Source organism: Neovison vison, chromosome 6 (genome assembly GCF_020171115.1).
Source record: "Neovison vison isolate M4711 chromosome 6, ASM_NN_V1, whole genome shotgun sequence".
NCBI classification, from domain to species: Eukaryota; Metazoa; Chordata; class Mammalia; order Carnivora; family Mustelidae; genus Neogale; species Neogale vison.
In genome coordinates this window covers 67,500,852-67,525,643 of record NC_058096.1, presented here as the reverse complement: position 1 = coordinate 67,525,643, position 24,792 = coordinate 67,500,852, and the positions used below count along the sequence as shown (strand labels likewise).

Genomic DNA, 24,792 nt, shown 5'->3' with positions numbered 1-24,792 from the left:
GTATTTTCCTTGATCTGTTTTAACAAAGTTTTCTCTACCCCAGTTTCAAGAAAATATTCAGTAGGAGCTTTTTTATTTTGCCATATATATTTGTATCTATAAATCAACCAAGAACTGGTTTTTATGTATTTTGAGAGACTGAGGGTCAAGGTCTTTCTCCTTCCCACTCAAGGATATACAGTTGTACCTAACTACTTATTGAAAAGACTGACTTTTCCCACCCACTACTTTACAGTGTCACCTTTGCCACAAATTATATTTTCAAACATGGATGTGTTTTTGGATGCATTACTTTTGTCTGTTGTATTTGTTCATTATTTAGACAGTGCCACATTACCTTTGTGATACAACTTTGTAAGATGTCTTGATATATGATAAAGTAAGTCTTCTTACCTTGTTCTTTTGTTTGGTTTTCAAGAGTATTTGCCTGTTCTTGGTTCTTTGCATTGCCATATATGTTGTAGAAGCAGCACATGAATTTCTAGACAAAAACAAAATCCTGTTGGGATTTTTTTGAGGTTGCCTTGAATTCATAGATCAAGATGGGATTAATGGACATATTTATATACTTGAGTTTTCTAATCCATGAACATGATATATCTGTCAATTTATTTAGGTCTGTATTTCTTAAATTCTCTTAATGTATAATTTTGGGGGAAGAGATCATATATGTATTTTTATTAGATTTATAGCTAGGTATTTGAAAATTTTGATGCTGTTGCAAATGGCATTTTTTTAACTCTTTTCCTACCTTTTAAACCTTTTCTAACTCTTTGCTACTGGCACTTAGAAATATAATTTTTTTTTGTCTAGAAGCCTTGCAAATATTACTTACTAATTCAAAAATTAGTAGATACTTGCAGATATTCTATCATCGCAATTATCATCTGCAAATTAGTTTTATAACTACCTTTCCAACTTTATTATTTTATTACTTTTGCTTGACTTACCAGCTAGGACATTGTTGAATATAAGTAGTAATAGTGAGGATCTTTGCCTCTTTTCTGATCTCAGAGGGAAGCTTTAAGCATTTATTACTAAATAGAATTTTCCTTTAGGTTTTTAATTTTGCCTGTGTCTGATAAAGTAAGCTCACTTGTATATTTGCATATAGGGCATAGAGTCTTTTTTTTTTTTTTTAAAGATTTTATTTATTTATCAGAGAGAGAGAGGGGGAGAGAGTGAGCACAGGCAGACAGAATGGCAGGCAGAGGCAGAGGGAGAAGCAGGCTCCCTGCTGAGCAAGGAGCCTGATGTGGGACTCTATCCCAGGACACTGGAATCATGACCTGAGCCGAAGGCAGCTGCTTAACCAACTGAGCCACCCAGGCGTCCCTAGGGCATAGAGTCTTTGTCATACTTGCTAAATTCTGCTCTTATAGTGCAAATATGGTCAGAGACAATACATAAATGAGTGAGTGTGATTGTGTTCCAATAAAACATTTTTACAGAAACAGAAGATAGGCCAGATTAGGCCGGAAGGCTGTAGTTTGTCCACCCGTGTTCTAACTGTCCCTTCTTTGAATATAATCTGCCTTTCTTCTTTAGGTTGCTTTACATACAGTATTTTTCTTTCTGTCTCATTTCCATTAGATTTTCTGTGATATGCCTAAGTATGCATATGTTTTTAATTTATGTGCTTCTCTGTGAATATGTTAGTTTAATTGATCCTTTAAGGGTGTTAGGACTTTTTCAATCTGTGACTTGATACCTTTTGTTGATTTTGGAAAATTCTTAGTCATTTCTTCTTTAATTATTGCTTCATTGCATTCTTTCATCTCTGGGACTCCTATTATAAAATTTCTTAATCTTAAAAAAAATCCTTATGTTTAATATCCCTTGTTTGTTATTTTCCACATTTATATTGCATCCTGCTTAATTCTGGATATTTTCTTCTTTTAATTTTTTTTTATTTTTAAAGGTTTATTTATTTATTAGAGAGCAAGCCAGCATGAGGGGAAGGGGAAGAGGGAGAAGCAGACTCCTTGCTGAGTAGGGAGCCTGACGTGGGGCTCGATCCCAGGACCCTGAGATCATGACCTGAACCAAAGGCAGACACTTAAATGATTGAGCCACCCACATGCCCTCTGGATATTTTCTTCTTCTTCTTCTTCTTCTTCTTTTTAACGATTTTATTTATTTAATTGACAGAGAGAGATCACAAGTAGGTAGAGAGGCAGGCAGAGAGAGAGAGAGAGAGAGAGAAAGAGAGAGGAGGAAGCAGGCTCCCTGCTGAGCAGAGAGCCCAATGCGGGCCTCGATCCTAGGACCCTGAGATCATGACCTGAGTCGAAGGCAGAGGCTTAACCCGCTGAGCCACCCAGGCACCCCCTGGATATTTTCTTCTAATGTATCTTTCAATCTACTGATTTTGCTCTTCAGTTTGCTATTGAACTCAACTGTTGAGCTTTTATGTTCTGAATCCTTTAGAACTTTTCCAGAACTTCAGAAGGTTTATTTATGTTCCCTTCATGCCAGTACTATCCCCCACTGTACACACACACCAAACTACAAAGAAGGTACTGTTTAAGTGCTTTAAGTTTTGTTTTTTCCCCTGGCACAGAGTGATGCTTTTTAAAATTGGAGTATAATTAATATACAGTGTTATATTAGTTTCAGGTGTACAATATAATGATTCAGCAGTTCTGTACATTTCTCAGTGCTCATCAAGATAAGTGTACTCTTAATTACCTTTATTTCATTCCTTCACCCTCCCTTCCCTCTGGCTGGAAATTACCAGTTTGTTCTTTTTTTTTTTTTTCTTTGTTCATTTATTTCTTAAATTATACATATGACTGAAATCATATGGAATTTGCCTTTCTCTGATTAACTTATTTCACTTTGCATTGTGCCCTCTAGGTTCATTCATGTTGTTGCAAATGGCAATATTTCATTCTTTTCTTATGGTTGAGTGCTATTCCATTGTAGGAATATACCATATGTTCTTTTTGCATTCATCTATGGATGAACAATTGGATTGCTTCATATTTTGGTTATTGTAAAATGCTGCATAAGCATAAGTGTGCATATATCTTTTCATATTAGTGTTTTTGTTTTCACTGGGTAAATACATTTTTTGGTGGGATCTTTAGTCTTTAGGTAAATCACTGGATCATATGGTAATTCCATTTTTTTATTTTTTTGAGGACACTCCATATTGTTTTTCATGGTGGCTGTACCAATTTGCAGTATCACCAGTAGTGAACAAGGGTTCCTTTTTGTCCACATATTCAGCAGCCCTGGTTATTTCTTACCTTTTTGGGAAAATACAATGTCCATTCATAAAAAACAAAAAAACTTTCAACAATGTAGGTTTAGAGGGAACATGCCTGAGCATAATAAAGGCCATATGTGAAAAAACCCACAGCTAGCATCATACTCAATGGTAAAAAACTGAGATCTTTTCCTTCAAGATCAGGAACAAGACAAGGATGTCCACTCTCACCACTTTTATTCAACATAGTACTGGAAGTCCTAGCCACAGCAATCAGACAAAAGAAGGAAATAGAAGGCATCCAAATTGGTAAGGAAAAAATAAGACTTCTAGTATTTGCAGAGGACTTGATACTATATATAGAAAACTAAAGACCCCACCAAAAAACTACTAGAACTGATAAATGAATTCATTGAAGTGGCAAGATACAAAACTAATATACAGAAATCTGTTGCATTATTATGCACTAATAATAAAGTAGCACAAAGAGAAATTAAGAAAATGATCCCATTTTCAACTGCACCAAGAATAATAAAATACCTAAAAATAAACTAAACCAGGGAGCTGGAACACCTATACTCTGAAAACTATAAAAATGTTGATGAAACAAACTGAAGATGACACAGACAAATGGAAAGATTTTCCATGCTCATGGATGAGAAGAAAGAAATATTGTTAAAATGTCCATACTACTCAAGGAAATTTATGGATTAATGCAATCCCTCTCAAAATATCAATACCATTTTCCACAGAACTAGAATAAATAACCCTAAAATGGTTTTGGAACACACAAAAGACCCCACATAGCTAAAACAATCTTGAAAAAAAGAAGAACCAAACTGGAGGTATCATAATCCCAGATTTCAAGATATATTTCAAAGCTCTAGTAAGTTATTTTTATTTTTCAGTTCTTGAGTTTCCATTTTGCTCTTTTTTTATGGGTATTTTGTTATCTGTTGAAATACTCAATTTTGTCTTTTACTATCTTAACTACATTAAACTTTATTTTATAGTCTAATAAATTTGATAATAGTCTATAGTCTAATGAGTCTCAAACTTGTATCCCTGTATTCTTTTCCTACTTTGTTTTTCTTAGTTTTCTATAAGAACAGTTATATTGTCTCAATTCTTTGCTGTACTGGTAGTTTTTTATTGAGTGTCAAATGTTGATTATGAAAGATTGTGGCTATAATTTGAAGCTTGTACGGTAATATTACTTTGTTCAGAAGATTTACATTTGCTTTTGGCAGGAAACTAGAGTGACCAACAGTCTAGGATGACTTTGATCCAATTTCAGGGTTAGAAATTAATTGAAGCAAAGATGTTAAGACCAGATTATCTCTAATTTATCCCTTCCCTAGGGTGTTAGTTTTGGGGTGGCAACTTGATGGTTTCCTAGTGCTCCTTCTACTTCTTGCCCTGTTTGTTCCCTAGGCCCCTCAAGACCATCAAGCTCTGCTCAGAGGTTCTCTCAGCTGCCTCTTCTGAAATCTGTTGATGTCTCTGGGAGAAATGTGCCTCCAATGCCAGGGTCATCTCCTTTGTTTTCTTTCTCTCGTGGTTCTCTAGGTTCTATAATTTCCCATATCTTTTTAACCATCTGGTTCAAAGAGACATTCTCTATCCAGCTTTTCCCATTGCTATCAGTGGGAGGGTTGGTCCTAAAGGCCTAATCTCCCATTACCAGAAACCTATGTTTTTTATGTGTGTGAAAACCCCTGGTTGTGAAGGGACAGAGATTGTGAGACACGAAGAATCCCAAAGACTGCCAAGTTTTTTTATTTTGGAAGAGAATCAGGGAAGTATAATATGTTGAAAGTGAAGTGTATATCTTAGTTTTATTTTTATGCTTGCTAATGTCACAGTAAAAACTACCCTAAAATTTCGATGGCTTATAATAAGAAACTTTATTTTTAATTTATATTAGAGTTTGGCTCTGGGTTGACTGTGGCTCTGCTCCATATTTTCTTTATTCTCGAATTGAGAATGAAAGAAAAGTGTCTATCTGGGATAAGCCTTTTTTTTTTTTTTGACAATGTTGGATAGCTGTAGATGGGACTATATGTCAATTTTACTCACATTTCACTTGCCAGAACAAGTCAAGGTCAACCTTTTAGAGTGAACATTTGAAATCACATGGCATTGGGTGGGGCAGCGAGTAAGAACAATAGTAACACAGTCCACTACAAAGCGGCCTATGGTTTCAAGAAGGAGAGGCATCAGTAGAACTCTGAAATTCAGTCATCCTTTAAACAGTAACAACTGAATGAATTTAGAGTGGATTCATCAGCATATGACAAAACAAAACAAAAAAAAAAAAAGAGGGGGAAATTGTCTATCTCTTTAACAACTATTTACTATATTAGGAGTTGGTTGTAATGCAGGTGACATAAAACTAGTCTCAAGTTACATAGATCCTTCCAGAGTGTAGACCCTTCCCACTTTCTGAGATCTTCTGGGACAGTAGATATGGTATTCATGGGTAGGTTATACCTTGAACATTAACCCAGATGCCCATCCTTGCTACTTTAGGATGATCACTTTTAGCAGCTAGGGTTGCCTGCCAAGCAGTTCATGGCAGCAATAGGTTTGGGGAGGTCTAACTTAATATCTAGGAATCTAGGGTATGCATTTTAACTAGCAGCTAATGATTAACCCCCGCAGCCCATAAAAAAAGCTCTGATTCTAGCCAAGGGCTTCAGATGCTCTGGGGCCAAACTCTACATAGGACCAAGAAGCCACTTATATGGAAGATGCTCTTGGAACATTCTCACATCACAAAGAATGATATTCTACTTATATCTATTTAGACTTAAAAGGAATGGTATCTTAAAGAATAGATCTTTTAGAGTGAAGTTTAAAACTAGAACATTGGTGACACATATGTTTATGAAATAATTTTGAGCTACTAAGTACATTTTAAGTGTAATAGAGTTTTTGATTCTGGAATGTTGAAGATTTCTAAACTGAAGGAATCTGAACTTTTTCTATTTAGACTGTTTTCATGTGGATGATAACCCAGAATCTAGAGCCCTAGATCATTCTAGTTGTTAGGATGCATCTTAATAGTTGATGTCCTGGATTACATCTTGGTCCAGATTACAGATGTGAGCACTGATCTGTGGATACTAAGAGCATGTATGAAACCATGTAGGTGTATCTGATGGAGCCCTTGTTATTGATTTTCATAGGCAGAGTGTCAGGCTATCCACAGAGCAGTCCAAGGTTTGGCGGCTGATATTGTTAAAATAGCCACAGTTAACATTCAGAAGCAGTTAGAGACCTTCCATTCAACCTTCAAGTTCCATGGTCATCGGGAGAGTATGCTCCAAAGTGACAGAACAGGTTTGTTCATAAAGGAGAACTCTGCTATAATGTAGTAAGATTAATTATATCAGAAAAGAAAAAGGGAAGCATTTTACACATTATTTTTCAGCAGTTTTCAAATGTTTTGGTCTCATGATGTCTTTATATTCTCAGAATTACTAAGGGTTCCAAAGAACCCTTAGTTTATGTGGTTTATATATACTAATATTTACCATATTAGAAATTTAAACAGGAAATTAAAAAACATATTAACATTTGAAAATAATAATAAACTCACAATATGTTAGCACAAGTAACATATTTTCTTAAAAACAACTGAATGTTTTAGAACAAGAAAAAATTGGTGACAAGTTGTTTAAGTTTACATTTCTACAAGTCTCTTTAATGTCTGACTTAAGAGACGATATTTGGATTCTCTTATATATTTCTGCATTCAGTTTGTTCCAATCTCACCTATCCTGTAGCCTCTGGAAAATTCTCTTATGCAGTCTATGGTGATAAATGTCCCACTTTGTGGAGGACTGATGGGTTTCCCAGGATATGGGACTTCGGTGCTAAATCAGGATAGCTGGTTACTTTAGTGTGCACTTTGGAGAGAATGAGACTGAAAAAGGAAAATAAATTCTGAGTGTTATTAGGAAAATGATTTTGACTTTGAAGATACTTTGAAGGAAACTTAGGGATCTTCTGGCTCTTGGATAACACCTTAAGACCATCTTGATTTTCCTATTCATCACCTTCCATGTTCTCGGAAGTCTGGGAATATATACCAAGATAACTTCCTTATCACATATATTCTTTGCCAGTATTGCCCTCTTTTCTTGTTCTTATTTTCCTAAGTTCTGTCCTTATTGCTTGGATAGATTATTTCTTGTTCTGACAAGTAGATCCCCTTCTCTATTTGTCCCATGTCCATACTTTTGCTTTAAATACCATTTCACTGTGATTGAGATTGGCAAACCATGACTGCAGCCAGGTTTTAAATTTTCCTAGGAGGAAGTTAAGAAGGTTTGGGGCATAAATGGAAAGAATAAACTGCTGGAGATGAGTCAGAAAAAGTAAAATCAGCTGTTTAGGATGGAATTTACTATTTCTAGAAGAAACATACATGTACATTGCAGAGAATAATACACACAGTCACACAGATATAAAGATGTTCACTTACATACAAAAATACATAGATATAAAGACTTGCCCATCACATGGGGATTATTAATTTTATTGTCTTACCTCTCCCCCTTAATATCTAAGGCTACTCATTCAACATTTTTTGTATGGTAGTCAGTGTGCACACACATCACACTCGTTACCACACACACCACACTCGTTACCACACACACCACATTCTCTCTCTCTCTCTCTTTATAGGGAGAATAAATGATCAAACTAATTTGGGTAATAATACTATACTGTGTGCTTTAGGGAATTTGGAAATAAAAATTATCAACCTCTTTCAAGTCTAAAATTGAAGGAAAGAAAGGGAAGATGTGATTTGTGACTGAAATATTTACAGAACTGTTCACAGCAGAGTGATGCAGGGCCAGAATGAGGATAGGGACAATAACAGCTTTTGGAGTGGGTGGAAGGCAATATGGGTATGTTCCTGAGGATCACTTCCTGGGCTTGTGCCGGGGTAAAGGTAGTGGTAGGTCAGCTGAGCCCGAGGAAGCAGCCTGCACAGAAAGCAAGAGGATCATAGCATTTGGGATCAGAAGCCAAAGAACAACAGGAAATCCAGAGGATGAAGGTATGGTGACTGGAAAGCAGAAAAGCATCCTGATAACCAATGATGTGAGCTAAGTGGGGCCTGGTGGGGCAGAGCAGATTTTAGTCAGCTGACAAAAAGATAGTTGCACAGCCTTTGCGGCCGTGGGATGGAAGCAGCTTGCCACAGCCTCATCTTTCTGTGCTCTTTGACCCTATAAGGGCCACCTGTCAATAAACTTGGGCTACAGATTATGACAGCTGAAGAACCCTCTCTGAGGGAAGCACCAGATACTAAGGAAGATACTGTTTGTGCTGCCTGGAACGAACAGTGGGAAATCTGGGTGGCAGAGAGGGAAATGATTAAGAGCAGTTACTCTAAAGTAACCTTATCTTAGTGATTAGTGGGCATAATCTGTACCAGTAGGCCCAGCTTGTTAGGAGATGTAACTAAGTCTAATACAGTGGAGTTATAGGTTCTTTTGAGAATATACTGAAAGATCACTCCACAGAAAAATGTACAGATAACAGACTATAACACTTAACTTCAAGGGATTTGTACAGTCTCTGAAGTCCTCATTTGGACCCTGGGTTTAGAATTACTTATTAAGTGTGGTGCAATTGGGAAAACCCCAGTTCTACCACAGCGACACTTCTGGCCATAAGAAGATATCAGGGAGTGCCCTTCTTATAAACCGCCTAAAGACAATACCAGCTCATTTTCCTGGGGCAGAGATCAGGCCCCATACTACTCTGGTGCTATTATGCAGAGAAGTTGGTAGTAAGGTCGTCATGGAAAGTGAAGATGTTGGTTGTTTGTAGGAAATAAGTTAGACATCTTTTGGAGCAGAGCTCTTCAAACTGCATTTACTGACTTCTTTGTTACATTCCTCCTTTCTGGGAGGAAGCTGGTAGAGTTTTGAGTTTACCCGATAGGTGGGAAGTCAGCAAGTAGATCCTTTCCTAATAGTACTAAATCTTATGTACTTTAATCTCTTAATTAAAATTCTCAAGAGTTTCTCAAAATCCCGAAAAAAACCTGTTCTTCTATAACACAGTGACATGCTGATCAGTTTTCCTACTTTTTTCATGGGGTAAGATTGTTACCAACGAGAAAACTGCAAGGGATTTCTCCCCAATCAGAGGAAGCTTCTTCATCCTTCAACTCCATGAGGAGTTCTTATATGGCAGAAGAGGATGTTGTTCAGGTATTTTTGCAGTGTTTGTGTCCATTTCACAGAAGAGTAAGATGCTAAAGGTGAAGTTAAGGTGCATGAGGTTTCTGGAACCCTTCCCTAGTCCCAAGATGGCTACATAAATGTTGAGTCCATAAGGGTAGAGAAAGAGGTAAGAGTGTTCAGTTTCATACTCATTTTTATACTTGATCTTAGCCAAAAGGCTGAGAAGCAATTCATACTCATTTTTAAAGAAACTTTTGATGCAAGGCTGGTTTTGTTTGAAAGAAGTTAGATGAGAGTCTTGCCCTGAGGGTTTAAAAACGGAGCATTCTCACTGAAACTGGCAGAGCTCCTGCTCATCAGTGCAGACCAGTTTGGAATGCCTATTTCTTTTTGGATTTTGAGTTTTAAGAACCATGAGGTGAAGAGCTGCAGTCTGGCTTATCACTTTAGTGGTGGGTTGGGAAACATATTTTGATTGGGAAGAGAGTTTGTTAACCTTTTCCTCCCTCTCCCCACCACAGGTTGCTCAGATTGTCGAGAGTGAATTGGAAAGTGCCATAGAACTTTCTGTGAAACTGAAAGTGAAAGTGAAAATAGGTGCAAGCTGGGGAGAGGTGGAGGACTTTGATGTGTCATTGTATAGCTCACGAAGTCCTTGTTGAGAAGCCTGGTGTAGGTACAACCACATGGAAGAGAGATTACCCTTTCACATATTTCAGGAAGACCAACTCACAAGTCTAATTTTTAAAAATTTTTATTTATTTTTTAAAAATTTCAGTGTTCCGGAATTCATTGTTTATGCACCACAACCAGTGCTCCATGCCGAGAGTTTCAAAATGTATGTCAGGCTTTATTCTTTGTAGTGTGAAGAAACTTCTTTTGAGGCAAAATACCAAGTTTAGTGACTGTATTCCCTCTAAAAGAGGGACTGAAATCACCTTTTCCAGTTCTTTGTGGCTCTAAACAAGTTCAGAACAGGTGATTGAAATATGCACTTAGCACTTCGGGTCTCATCTGTGTGAAGCGTGAAGACCCTGGAACTGCTGTCTTAGGGGCATTTCCGGCCCTGTGCAGGATTCAGATGCTTGTGATGTAGACCCCAGCAGGAGCCATAGGCAGAGAGAGATTTAGTTTCTCATAGACGACCACAGTTAGGCATTGTGTGTGATTTTTTTGGTCCAATATCAATTTAAGACTACCAGAGTAGTCTTTGTAAGCAGCATTGGCTAATAAATTCTGAAGTCTGTAAAGTGATAGGCTTCGTATGGATGTCATCCAGGAATGGATTTTCATGAAATGGTGTTTCTTTTCCTTTTCCCTCCTCAATTCATACAATGAATGTATTTGTAATAGTTGGTATTATAAAATAAGCTACACCTCTTCAAGCGGTATCCTGTTCTGTAAGATCAGATATTTATACTACAGTTTAATATAATAATGCCAGAGAAGGAAGACACCCCCATATCCATCTCTTAGTGCCCCTTTCTATGTTTGTGGCATGGTGAGGATACCCATACTAAAGAAATGATATTTTATAATTCCAACCAAAGGTGTATACTACTGACTTTCTTGCTGTTGAAATAAAATGAATTTATGAGAAATTTATATCAGTATTTTGGTTTTTTAAATAGTGTTTCATCTAAGAGTGTCCAAAAGCTAAGTTACTAGTTATTTATTCTAGGGTTTGCATTGTTGAGTTGGTTCAACAATGTCTGTGCACATAAGAAATGTTTCATAATCAGTTATCAGAAAAGTTCTTTTATGTTTATTAGCCAGAAATTTTAAAAAAGACAATTACTTTATAAACAAAGTGTGATACACTATTAGTAGTTGCATATTAGTGTACAAAATACTCAGACATGGTTTTTGGGAGGTGAGAGGGAGTAGGCAGAAGATGGCAAAGATAAGAGAGAAGTTATATCATTATTTCTTGAGTTTTTTCCATATTTACCTGTACCATGTTTTTCAGAGAGAAAAGCTGTAGTGCTGTCAGTATTCATGTAGCCTTGAGATCCAGCACAAGAGAAGGCTCTTTTCTTCTCTAAACATGAGTGCAGACATATGGGTCATTTCCACCTGATCTTCTGGGGGTGGATGTGTAGTCCCATGCATCTTCTCATCCTTTTCATTTATCAGCTGGACTTAAAACAGGCAGCCCTTGCTATGCATGATTAAGTTACATGCAAATTTCAGTTACCATGGTTTACTTAAATAAGACTAGTGCCCCTAATCACAGGATTGAAATTTCAGTTTTCATGGTATATTACCTGAGTAACTGCAGCAAGTTCACACTTCATTTGTAGCTCTTCAGTCCACAAATCATGATATAAATAAAAGATGAGCACTGTGGTAAGCAGAATAATTCCCCCCATCCCCATCCTAATCCCCCAGACCTGTAACCATGTTATATTACTGTTAAAAGGGACATTGCTTAGGTGATTAAGGTAGAGATCTTGAGATGGGGAAACTATCTAGGTGGTTCCAATATAAACACATTGGTCCTTATAAGGGGAAGGCAGATGGTCAGAATCAGAGGAGGATGGTAAAGATGTTAGACTGAAATTCGAAGAAGCTGCACTGCTGAACTTAAAGATGGAGGAAGGGGCCTTCAGCCAAGGAATGCAGGCAGTCTCTAGAAGCTGGAAAAGGCAATGGAATAGACGTGGATTCTCCCCCTACAACCTCCAGAAGTGACACAGTCCTGCCAATGCCTTGTCTTCAGCCTAATAAGTTTATATTGGACTTCTGACCTCCAAAACTGTAAGATAATAATCAGTGTTGTTTTCTTTTCAGTTTTATTGAGGCATGATCAACACAAAGCACTGTATACGTTTAAGGTATACAGCATAATGACTTGACATATATATTGTGAAATGATTATCAAAATAACGTTAACATCCATCACCTCATTTGGCTACCAAAAAAAAAAAAAAAAAAAAAGAATAGGTTTTTTTCCTTGTGATGAGAACATTTGGAATTTACTCTCTTGGCAACCTTCAAATGTACAATCCAGCAGTGTTAGCTCTAGTCATCATATTGTACATCACGTCCCCAGTGCTTATTTCTTTTGTAACTAGAGGTTTATACCTTCAAATCATCTTTTCTAACTCTCCCCTTCCCCTATCTGGGACCTCTGGTAACCGCATATCTGATCTCTTTCTCTATAGTTTGTTTTTTTTAAGATTCTACATATAAGTGAGATCATACAATATTGTCATTCTCTGTATGATTTATGATTTATTTCACTTAGCATATGTCCCTCAAGGGCCATTCATATTGTCTCCTTTTTTTTTTTTTTTTTTGGCTAAATATTCCACTGAATATATAGTCCACAATTTCTTTATGTATTCATCCACCAATGGACATATAGGTTATTTACATATCTTGGTTATTGTAAATGATGTTAATGGGGGCACAGATACCTCTTTTTAAAAAAATTTATTTATTTTTTATTTTTTATAAATATACAATGTATTTTTATACCCAGTGGTACAGGTCTGTGTACAGGTTTACACACTTCACAACACTCACCATAGTGAGACCCTCCCCACTGTCCATAACCTAACCACCCTCTCCCAACCCCCCTCCCCCCAGCAACCCTCAGTTTGTTTTGTGAGATTAAGAGTCACTTATGGTTTGTCTCCCTCTCAATCCCATCTTGTGTCATTTATTCTTCTCCTACCTCCTTAACCCCGCCATGTTGCATCTCCACTTCCTCATATCAGGGAGATCATATGATAGTTGTCTTTCTCTGATTGACTTATTTCCCTAAGCATAATACCCTCTAGTTCCATCCATTCCAAATCTTGCAAATGGCAAGATTTCATTTCTTTTGATGGCTGCATAGTATTCCATTGTGTATATATACCACATCTTCTTGATCCATTCATCTGTTGATGGACATCTAGGTTCTTTCCATAGTTTGGCTATTGTGGACATTGCTGCTATAAACATTCGGGTGCACATGCCCCTTCGGATCACTACATTTGTATCTTTAGGGTAAATACCCAGTAGTGCAATTGCTGGGTCATAGGGCAGTTCTATTTTCAACATTTTGAGGAACCTCCATGCAGTTTTTCAGAGTGGTTGCACCATCTTGCATTCCCACCAACAGTGTAGGACGGTTCCCCTTTCTCCGCATCCTCGCCAGCATCTGTCATTTCCCGACTTGTTAATTTTAGCCATGCTGACTGGTGTGAGATGATATCTCATTGTGGTTTTGATTTGTATTTCCCTGATGTCGAGTGATGTGGAGCACTTTTTCATGTGTCTGTTGGCCATCTGGATGTCTTCTTTGCAGAAATGGCTATTCATGTCTTCTGCCCATTTCTTGATTGGATTATTTGTTCTTTGGGTGTTGAGTTTGCTAAGTTCTTTATAGATTTTGGACACTAGTCCTTTATCTGATATGTCGTTTGCAAATATCTTCTCCCATTCTGTCAGTAGTCTTTTAGTTTTGTTCACTGTTTCCTTTGCTGTGCAAAAGCTTTTTGATCTTGATGAAATCCCAATAGTTCATTTTTGCCTTTGCTTCCCTTGCCTTTGGCGATGTTCCTAGGAAGACGTTGCTGCGGCTGAGGTTGAAGAAGTTGCTGCCTGTGTTCTCTTCAAGGATTTTGATGAATTCCTTTCTCACATTGAGGTCCTTCATCCATTTTGAGTCTATTTTTGTGTATGGTGTAAGGAAATAGTCCAATTTCATTTTTCTGCATGTGGCTGTCCAATTTTCCCAAGACCATTTATTGAAGAGGCTGTCTTTTTTCCATTGGACATTCTTTCCTGCTTTGTCGAAGATTAGTTGACCATAGAGTTGAGGGTCTATTTCTGGGCTCTCTATTCTGTTCCATTGATCTGTGTGTCTGTTTTTGTGCCAGTACCATGCTGTCTTGATGATGACAGCTTTGTAATAGAGCTTGAAGTCTGGAATTGTGATGCCACCAACTTTGACTTTCTTTTTCAACATTCCTTTGGCTATTCAAGGTCTTTTCTGATTCCATATAAATTTTAGGATTATTTGTTCCATTTCTTTGAAAAAAGATGGATGGCATTTTGATAGGAATTGCATTAAATGTGTTGATTGCTTTAGGTAGCATAGGTATTTTCACAATATTTGTTCTTCCAATCCATGAGCATGGAACATTTTTCCATTTCTTTGTGTCTTCCTCAATATCTTTCATGAGTACTTTATAGTTTTCTGAGTATAGATTCTTAGTCTCTTTGGTTAGGTTTATTCCTAGGTATCTTATGGTTTTGGGTGCAATTGTAAATGGGATTGACTCCTTAATTTCTCTTTCTTCTGTCTTGTTGTTGGTGTAGAGTAATGCAACTGATTTCTGTGCGTTGATTTTATACCTGACACTTTATTGAGTTCCTGTACAAGTTCTAGCAGTTTTGGAGTGGAGTCTTTTGGGTTTTCCACATAGAGTATCATATCATCTGCGAAGAGTGATAATTTGACTTCTTCTTTGCCGATTTGGATGCCTTTAATTTCCTTTTATTGTCTGATTGCTGAGGCTAGGACTTCTAGTACTATGTTGAATAGCAGTGGTGATAATGGACATCCCTGCCGTGTTCCTGACCTTAGTGGAAAAGCTTTCAGTTTTTCTCCATTGAGAATGATATTTGTGGTGGGTTTTTCATAGATGGCTTTGATAATATTGAGGTATGTGTCCTCTATCCCTACACTTTGAAGAGTTTTGATCAGGAAGGGATGCTGTATTTTGTCAAATGCTTTTTCAGCATCTATTCAGAGTATCATTTGGTTCTTGTTCTTTCTTTTATTAATGTATTGTATCACATTGATTGATTTGTGGATGTTGAACCAAACTTGCAGCCCTGGAATAAATCCCACTTTGTCATGGTGAATAATCCTTTTAATGTACTGTTGAATCCTATTTGCTAGTATTTTGGCGAGAATTTTCGCATCTGTGTTCATCAAGGATATTGGTCTGTAGTTCTCTGTTTCGCATCTGTGTTCATCAAGGATATTGGTCTGTGTTCATCAAGGATATTTGTCTGGTTTTGGGATCAAGGTGATGCTGGCCTCATAAAATGAGTTTGGAAGTTTTCCTTCCATCTCTAGTTTTTGGAACAGTTTCAGGAGAATAGGAATTAGTTCTTTTTAAATGTTTGGTAGAATTCCCCTGGGAAGCCATCAGGCCCTGGGCTTTTTTTTTTGTTTGTAGATTTTTGATAACTGTTTCACTCTCCTTACTGGTTTTGGGTCTGTTCAGGCTTTCTATTTCTTCCTGTCTGTTCAGTTGTGGTAGTTTATATGTCTCTAGGAATGAGTCCATTTCTTCCAGATTGTCAAATTTGTTGGCATAGAGTTGCCCATAGTATGTTCTTATAATTTTCTGTATTTCTTTGGTGTTAGTTGTGATCTCTCCTCTTTCATTCATGATTTTGTTTACTTGGGTCCTTTCTCTTTTCTTTTTGATAAGTCTGCCAGGGGTTTATCAATCTTATTAATTCTTTCAAAGAACCAGCTCCTAGTTTTGTTGATTTGTTCTATCATTGATTTCTGCTCTGATCTTTATGATTTCTCTTCTCCTGCTGGGTTTAGGGTTTCTTTCTTGTTCTTTCTCCAGCTCCTTTAGGTGTAGGGTTAGGTTGTGTACTTGAGACCTTTCTTGTTTCTTGAGAAAGGCTTGTGCTGCTGTATATTTTCCTCTCAGGACTCCCTTGGCTGTGTCCTACAGATTTTGAACCATTGTGTTTTCATTATCATTAGTTTCCAAGAATTTTTTTCAATTCTTCTTTAATTTCCTAGTTGACCCATTCATTCTTTAGAAGGGTGCTGTTTAACCTCCATGTATTTGGGTTCTTTCCAAATTTCCTCTTGTGATTGAGTTCCAGCTTCAGAGCATTGTAGTCTGAAAATATGCAGGGAATGATCCCAATCTTTTGATACCAGTTGAGACCTGATTTAGGTCCCAGGATATGATCTATTCTGGAGAATGTTCCATGTGCACTAGAAAAGAATGTGTATTCTGTTGCTTTGGGATGAAATGTTCTGAATATATCTGTGATGTTCATCTGGTACAGCATGTCGTTTAAGGCCTGTATTTCCTTGTTGATCTTTTGCTTGGATGATCTGTCCATTTCAGTGAGGGGAGTGTTAAAGTCCCCTACTATTATTGTATTATTGTCGATGTGTTTCTTTGATTTAGTTATTAATTGGTTTATATAGTTGGCTGCTCCCACGTTAGGGGCATAGATATTTAAAATTGTTAGATCTTCTTGTTGGACAGACCCTTTGAGTATGATATAGTGTCCTTCCTCATCTCTTATTATAGTCTTTGGCTTAAAATCTAATTGATCTAAGGATTGCCACCCCTGCTTTCTTCTGATGACCATTAACATGGTAAATTCTTTTCCATGCCCTCACTTTAAATCTGGAGGTGTCTTCGGGTCTAAAATGAGTTTCTTGGAGGCAACATATAGATGGGTTTTTTTTTTTTTATCCATTCTGATACCCTGTGTCTTTTTATTGGGGCATTTAGCTCATTAACATTCAGGGTAACTATTGAGAGATATGAATTTAGTGCCATTGTATTGCCTGTAAGGTGACTGTTACTGTATATTGTCTCTGTTCCTTACTGATCTACTACTTTTAGGCTCTCTCATTGCTTAGAGGACTCCTTTCAATATTTCCTGTAGAGCTGGTTTGGTGTTTGCAAATTCTTTCAGTTTTTGTTTGTCCTGGAAGCTTTTTATCTCTCCTTCTATTTTCAATGATAGCCTAACTGGATATAGTATTCTTGGCTGCATGCTTTTCTCATTTAGTGCTCTGAATATATCATGCCAGCTCTTTCTGGCCTGCCAGGTCTCTGTGGATAAGTCTGTTGTCAATCTAATATTAGATCTATGAGATTGCTGCCAGTCTCATAGATCTAATTAGATCACATCCTGGGTCCTAATATTACCATTGTATGTTACAGACTTCTTTTCCCGGGCTGCTTTCAGGATTTTCTCTTTGTCACTAGACTTGTAACTTTTACTATTCGGTGACGGGGTGTGTACCTATTCTTGTTGATTTTGAGGGGCGTTCTCTGCACCTCCTGGATTTTGATGCTTGTTCCCTTTGCCATATTAGGGAAATTCTCTCCAATAATTCTCTCCAGTATACCTTCTGCTCCCCTCTCTCTTTCTTCTTCTTCTGGAATCCCAATTTTTCTAATGTTGTTTCATCTTATGGTGTCACTTATCTCTCAAATTCTCCCCTCATGGTCTAGTAGCTGTTTGTCCCTCTTTTGCTCAGCTTCTTTATTCTCTGTCATTTGGTCTTCTATATTGCTAATTCTTTCTTCTGCCTCATTTATCCTAGCAGTGAGAGCCTCCATTTTTTATTGCACCTCATTAATAGCTTTTTTATTTCAACTTGGTTAGATTTTAGTTCTTTTATTTCTCCATAAAGGACTTTTATATCTCCTGAGAGTGTTTCTCTAATATCTTCCATGCCTTTTTCGAGCCCGGCTAGAACCTTGAGAATCGTTATTCTGAACTCTAGATCTGACATATTACCAATGTCTGTATTGATTAGGTCCCTAGCTTTCAGTACTGCCTCTTGTTCTTTTTTTTTTGTGGTGAATTTTCCCGCCTTGTCATTTTGTCCAGATAAGAGTATATGAAGGAGCAAGTAAAATACTAAAATGGTGGCAAAGACCCCAGGAAAATACACTTTAACCAAGTCAAAGAGACCCCAAATCATGGGAGGGAGAAAGGGGATAAAAAGAGGTTCAGAGGAAAAAAAAAAAAAAGAAACAATTAAAGAAAGAAAACAAATAAAAAATAAAAAAAAATATATATATATACATATATATATTTGATAAACTAGTTAAAAAACATTAAAAAAGAAAAGGGTAAAAGTTAAAAAAAATTAGCAGAAGAAGAAGAAAAAAAATTGAAAAAAAATTAAATTAACTGCAAGACTAAAGAATAATGGGGAGAAAACCATGAGTTTCGTGCTTTGCTTTCTCCTCCTCTGGATTTCCGCTGCTCTCCTTGGTATTGAACCTGTACTTCTTGGTAGGTGAACTTGGTCATGGCTGGGTTTCTTGTTGATCTTCTGGGGGAGGGGCCTGTTGTAGTGATTCTCAAGAGTCTTTGCCCCAGGCGGAATTGCCCCGCCCTTACCAGGGGCCGGGCTGAGTAATCCACTCAGGTTTGCTTTTGGGAGCTTTTGTTCCCTGAATGCTTTCCGTATTGTTGCGGAGGATGGGAATGAAGATGGCGGCCTCCCAGTTTCTGGCCTGGAGGAGCTGAGAGCTCGGGGACCCACTCCTCAGTGCTCCCTCAGAGAATAGCGCCCAGTCCCTCCGGCTGCATTCTGAGCTCACCCAGCCTGCAACCAGTTCAGGGTAACCCCGAGCTGAGAGCTCACTGCTTAACTCTGTCTCTGTAGCCGGCTTTCCTGTTCTAATACCTGCAAGCTCTGCATCACTCAGACACCCCCGATCCTTCTGTGACCCTGCGGGACCTGGGGCCACACTGACCTCGCATGGGCTTCACCCTGGTTTAGCCTCTGGAGTGATGTCCCTCAGTGGAACAGACTTTTAAAAGTCCTGATTTTGTGTTCCGTTGCTCCGCAGCTTGCTGGGATTCGGCTCTTCCCCCCGCGATCTATCTTCCCATTGCTTTGGATTCACTTCTCCACCAGTCCTACCTCTCAGAAAGTGGTTGATTTTCTGTTTCTAGAATTGCTGTTCTTCTTCTCTTTGATCTCCTGTTGGATTTGTAGGTGTTTGCAATGTTTAGATAAGCTATCTAACTGATCTCCTGCTACCTGCTGTAGTCTCAGCCTGTTACTTCTCCACCATCTTGACTCCTCTACCCCAGATACCTCTTTGATAAGTGTTCCCATTTCCTTCAGGTAAATACCTAGGAGTGGAATTACTAGATCACATGGTAGTTTTTTTCTTAATTTTTTCAGAAACCTTCATACTGTTTTCCACAGTGGCTGCACCAGTTTGCTTTTCCACTAACAGCACACAAGTGTTCTCCTTTCTCCACATTTTAGCCAGCACTAATTTTTTGTCTTTTTTATGATAGCCATTCTAATGGGTGTGAGGTTCTCATTTGCATTTCCTTGATGATTACTGATGTTGTGCACATTTTCTTGTACCTGTTGTCCATTTGTGAATCTTCTTTGGAAAAATGTCTATGCAGGTTGATCCATTTTTTATTTGATTAATTAGGGGGTTTTTGTCTTTTTTTTTTTTTTGCTAATGAGTTGTATGAGTTTTAATATTTATTAGATATTTACTCATCAGATTTGCAAGACTTTTTTTCATTCTACTGGTTATATTTTCATTTTATTGATGTTTCTTTTCATGTGCAGAAGCTTTTTAGTTTCATACCATCCCACTTGTTTTTTATTTTGTCACTTTAGGTGTCTTATCAAAAATTCATTGCTAGGACCTATGTCAAACGTTTTTTTCTTTTTTTTTTTCCAAGGAGTTTTATGATTTCAGGTCTTAAATTTAAGTCTTTCATTTCAAATTAACTTTTGGGAATGGTTTAAGATAGAGGTTTAGTTTCATTCTTTTACATGTGAGTATCCAATTTTCCCAACACCATTTATTAAAAAGACAGTCCTTCCTCCATTAAGTACACTTGGCTCCCTTGTCTAATGTTAGTTGACTTACACATATCGGTTTGTTTCTGGGTTATCAATTATGTTCCATTGGTTTGTGTGTCTCTTTTTACATGAATACCATACTGTTTTGATTACTATAGATTTATGATATAGTTTGGAAATCAGGCAGTGTGATGCCTCCTGCTTTGTTCTTTTTTTTCTCAGGATTGTGTTATAAAAATTGTAAATTGTAAAAAAATTATAAAAACAATTTTAGGATTGTTTTGTTTCCTTCTGTAAAAAATGCCATTGGAATCTTAGGGATTGCATTGAATCTATAGATAATTTGGGGGTAATATAAACATTTTAACTTTACTAATTCTTCCAGTCCATGAACACAGGATGCCTTTCCATTTATTTGTGTCATCTTTGATTTCTTTCCTCAACTGTAGTTTTCAAGGTAAAGATCTTTAACTGCCTTGGTTAAATTTATTCCTAAATATTTTATTGCTTTTGATGCTATTGTAAATGGGATTGTTTTGTTTTTCAGATAATTCTCTTTTAGTGTATAGAAACAGTACTGATTTTTGTATGTTAATTTTGTATGATACAACTTTATTCACTGAGTAATTTTAAGATTTTTTTTTTTTGGTGATCTTTAGAATTTTCTACATATAAATCATGTTTCTATAAATGGAGAAAATTTTACTTCTTCCTCTCTAATTTGGGTATTTTAATTTCTTTTTCTTGCCTGATTGTCCTGCTAAGACTTCCAATACTTTGTTGATTAGGAGTGGTGGAACCGGGCATTCTTGCCTTCTTCTTAGTCTTAGAAGAAAAGCTTTCTACCTGTCTCCCTTGAGTATGATGTTAGCTGTGGGCTTGTTGTCATAAAACGCTTTTATTATGTTGAGGTACTTCTTTCCATACCTAATATGTGAACTGATGTTTAATTTTATCAAATGTTTTCTCTGCATTACTGAGATGAATATTTGATTTTTTTCTTTTATTCTATTAATGTGGTGAATCACAGTATTACTTTGTGTATGTCAAACCATTCTTGCATCCCAAAGATGAATTCCTCTTGATCATGGTAAATGATTCTTTTAATGTGCTGTTGAATTCATTTTGCTAGTATCCTCTTGAGAGTTTTTGCATCTGTATTCATCAGGACCTTGGCTTGTACTTCTCTTTCCTTGTAGTGTCTTTTCTGGCTTTAATGTCAGGGTAATGTTGGCCTTGTAAAATGAGTTTGGAGAGTTCCCTTTCCTTTGATTTTTTGGAAGAGTTTGAGGATTGGCATTAATTCTTTAAATGTTTGGTGATGTTCCCCCATAAAGCCTTCTGGTTTTGTTTGTTGGGAAGTTTTTGATTAGTAATTCAGTCACCTTACTAGTAAGTGTTCTATTTACTTTTTCAATTTCTTTCTGATTCAGTTTTGGTAGGTTGTATGTTTCTAATAATGTTTCTGTTTCTTCAGGGTTGTCCAGTCTATTGGAATATAGTTGTTCTTAGTAGCCTCTTAGAAATCTGTATTTATTTGATGTCAGTTATGATGTCTCCTCTTTTGTTTATAATTTTGTTGATGCAGGTTCTATCTCTTTTTTACTTGGTTAGTCTAGCTAAAGTTTTCAATTTTATCATTTTAAAGAATGAATTCATAGTTTTGTTAGTCTTTTCTTTTCTTTTTTCTTTTTTTTTTTTTTTTTTGGTTCTCTATTTCATTTACTTCTACTCTAATCTTATTTCCTTCCTTTCTAACTTTGAACTTAGTTTTTTCTTCTTTTCCTACTTCCTTGAGCCATAGAGTTAGGATAATTATTTGAGATTTTTCTTGTTTCTTAATATAGATGTTTATTGTCATGAACTTCCCTCTTAGAACTACTTTCACTGCATCCCATAAGTTTTAGTATATTTTGTTTCCTTTTTTGTCTCAAATAACTTTTATTTTCCCTTTAGTCTCTTGCTTGAGCCATTTGTTGTTTATGAGAGTATTATTTACTTTCCATGTATTTGTGGTTTTTCCAGGTTTTCTCCTGTTACCAATTTCCAGTTTCACACCATTGTGATCACAGAAGATATGTGGTAAAATTTTAGTCTTCAATTTGCTAAGAATTGTTTGTTACCTACCCTATGGTCTATCCTAGAAAGTGTTCAATTTGTACTTGAGAAGAATGTGTATTCTGGTATTGTTGGATAGAATATTCTGTATATGTCTGTTAGGTTTACTTGATCTGTAGAGTATTAAAGTCCCCAAGTATTACTGTATTGTTATTTATTACTCCTTTCAATTCTATTAGTTTTTGCATTACATGTATGTAGGTGTCCCATTGTTGGGTGCATATTTACAATTGTTACATCCTCAGTGGATTGACCCCTTTATTATTGTATAATAACCTTCATCTCTTTTTATCAGTTTTACTTTAAGGCCTATTTTGTCTGATGTAATATACCTACCTCTACTTTTTTGTTGTTATTAGGATTTGTTTGAAATGTCCTTTTCATCCCTTTATTATGTCCTTTTTATCCTTTAGTCTATATGTGTCTTTGAGGTTAAAGTAAGTGTCTTATAGGCAGTATATCATTAGAACTTGTTTTTATCTTTTCAGCATTCTATGACTTTTCATTTGAAGATTTAATCAATTTACATTGATTAGGTAAGTAATTATTATTAGGAAAGAACTTACTGTTATTAGGTAATTAATATTAGTAAGGACTTAGTATTGCCATTTTTGTAATTGCTTTCTATTTTATAGATCCATTGTTCTTTCTTATCCTGCTACTTTTTAAAAATTTTGATATCTCTCAGTATCAGTATGCTTTGATTTCTTTATCATGTTCTTTTGTGTAATTACTGTCGGTTTCCCTCTTGTGGTTACCATGAGGCTTACATAAAATATCTCAAAACTTTAACATCCTATTTTAAACTGATAACAACTTAACTGCTATAGCATTCCTAAACTTCATACTTTTACTTCTTCTTTCCCTCACATTTTAGGTTATTGATGTTATACTTTACATATTTTTATACTTTGCACCCAATAATAGATTACTGTACTTCTGGTTATTTTTACTACATTTATTTTTTTAACTTTTAAACTAGAGTTAAGTTAATTATGCTCCTCTGTTACCATATTATGGAACCTAACTTTGATTATGTATTTACCATTATTATTGAGTTTTCCACTTTCTTTTCTTTTTATGATGTTAATATCTTTTACTTCTGCTCAAAGAACTTTTTTTTTTAACATTTCTAATAAGGTAGGTCTGTTGGCTATGAATTTCCTCAGCTTTTGTCGGTTCAGGAAAATCTTTATCTCTTCTTAGTTGTTTAAAAAGATTTTATTTATGTATTTATTAGAGAGCTGCATGAGTGGGCTGAGGGACAGAGGGACAAGCAGGCTCCCCATTGAGTGGGGAGCCCAATGGACGGCTTGGTCCCAGGATCCTGAAATCATGACCTGGGCTGAAGTTAGACACTTAACTGATCCCTGATCCCTGGACATCCCTCCAGCTGTCCCTCTTCATTTTTTAAAGGGTATAGAATTCCTGTTTGACAGTTTTTTATTTCAATATTTTGGATAGATCATCCCATTCTCTTCTGGTTTGGAAGGTTTCTGTTGAGAAAGCCTCCCATAGCCTTATGGGGGTTTCCTTATGTATAATTTGTTTCTTCTCTTGGTGCTTTCAAAAATTTTGTCTTGAATTTTTGACCATTTAATAATAATGTATCTCACTGGAGCACCATTGAGGCTTTTATTTGGGGTTGATTGGGTCTCATGGATCTGAATATCTACTTCTCTTCCAAGATTTGGGAAGTTTTCAGCCATTATTGCTTTAAATATGTTTAAATATATTTTTTCTCCCTTTCTTTTCTTCTAGTTTTCTTATAATGTGGACATGTGGATTCTATAATTATATTCTATAATTCTCATAGGCTTTCTTCACTCTTTTTTTCTTGTTTCTTCTCCGAGTGGCAACTTAAATATCCTGTCCTTCGGGTCACAGTTGCTCTCTGTTGCATGGTTGAGCATGCTGCTGAAGCTCTCTATTGAATTATTCATTCCAATCATTGTATTTTTCGCTCTAGAATTTCTGGGTTTTTGGGTCTTTTTTTGATAGTTTATATTTCTTTGTTGAACTTCCTTGTTTTGTTCATACATTGTTTTCTTAGTTTTGTTCAGTTGTCTATGTTTTCTGGTAGTTCATTAAACTTCTGTAAGAGAATTATTCTGAATTCTTTTATTTATTTATTTATTTTTAAATAGGCTCCACACTAAGTCTGGAGCCCAGTGCAGGGCTTTAACTCATGACCCTGAGATTAAGACCTGAGATGAGATAAAGAATTGGACACTTAGCTGACTTAACCACCCATGTGCACCCATTCTGAATTCTTTGATCTCCATTTCTTTATGATTATTAGAGCTTCACTAGTTTCCTTTGGTGGTATCATATTTGCCTGATTTTTATGATCCTTGATTCTATGTGCTGGCTTCTGTGCATATGAGTAAGCTGTTTTATTTTTAAAACTTTATGGGTTCACTTTGGTAGAGATAGTTCTTCACCAGTTCATTTGATTTGGTGTTCTGGATGTTTTCAGCTGGTAATGTCCTTGGGCTAGTAGGGCTTATTATCACAGTCTGTATTTGGTCAAGGCCATTGTCCATCCTTTGAGGTCAAAGGGCAAAGAGATCCTGCTCACCAAGAACAGTTGGATAGGACTGATGGTTTGGTTTCCTGCTGTAAAGAGATTATAGAATAGATTCTGTGGTTGACCAGGTTCTCTG

The 24,792-nt window shown here is 36.4% G+C and overlaps 1 pseudogene; it reads left to right on the top strand.

Moving 5' to 3' along the window:
- LOC122910069 overlaps nt 1-10,088 on the top strand; it is a 116,719-nt pseudogene extending 106,631 nt beyond the window's left edge.
- Nucleotides 10,089-24,792: the final 14,704 nt, after the last annotated feature.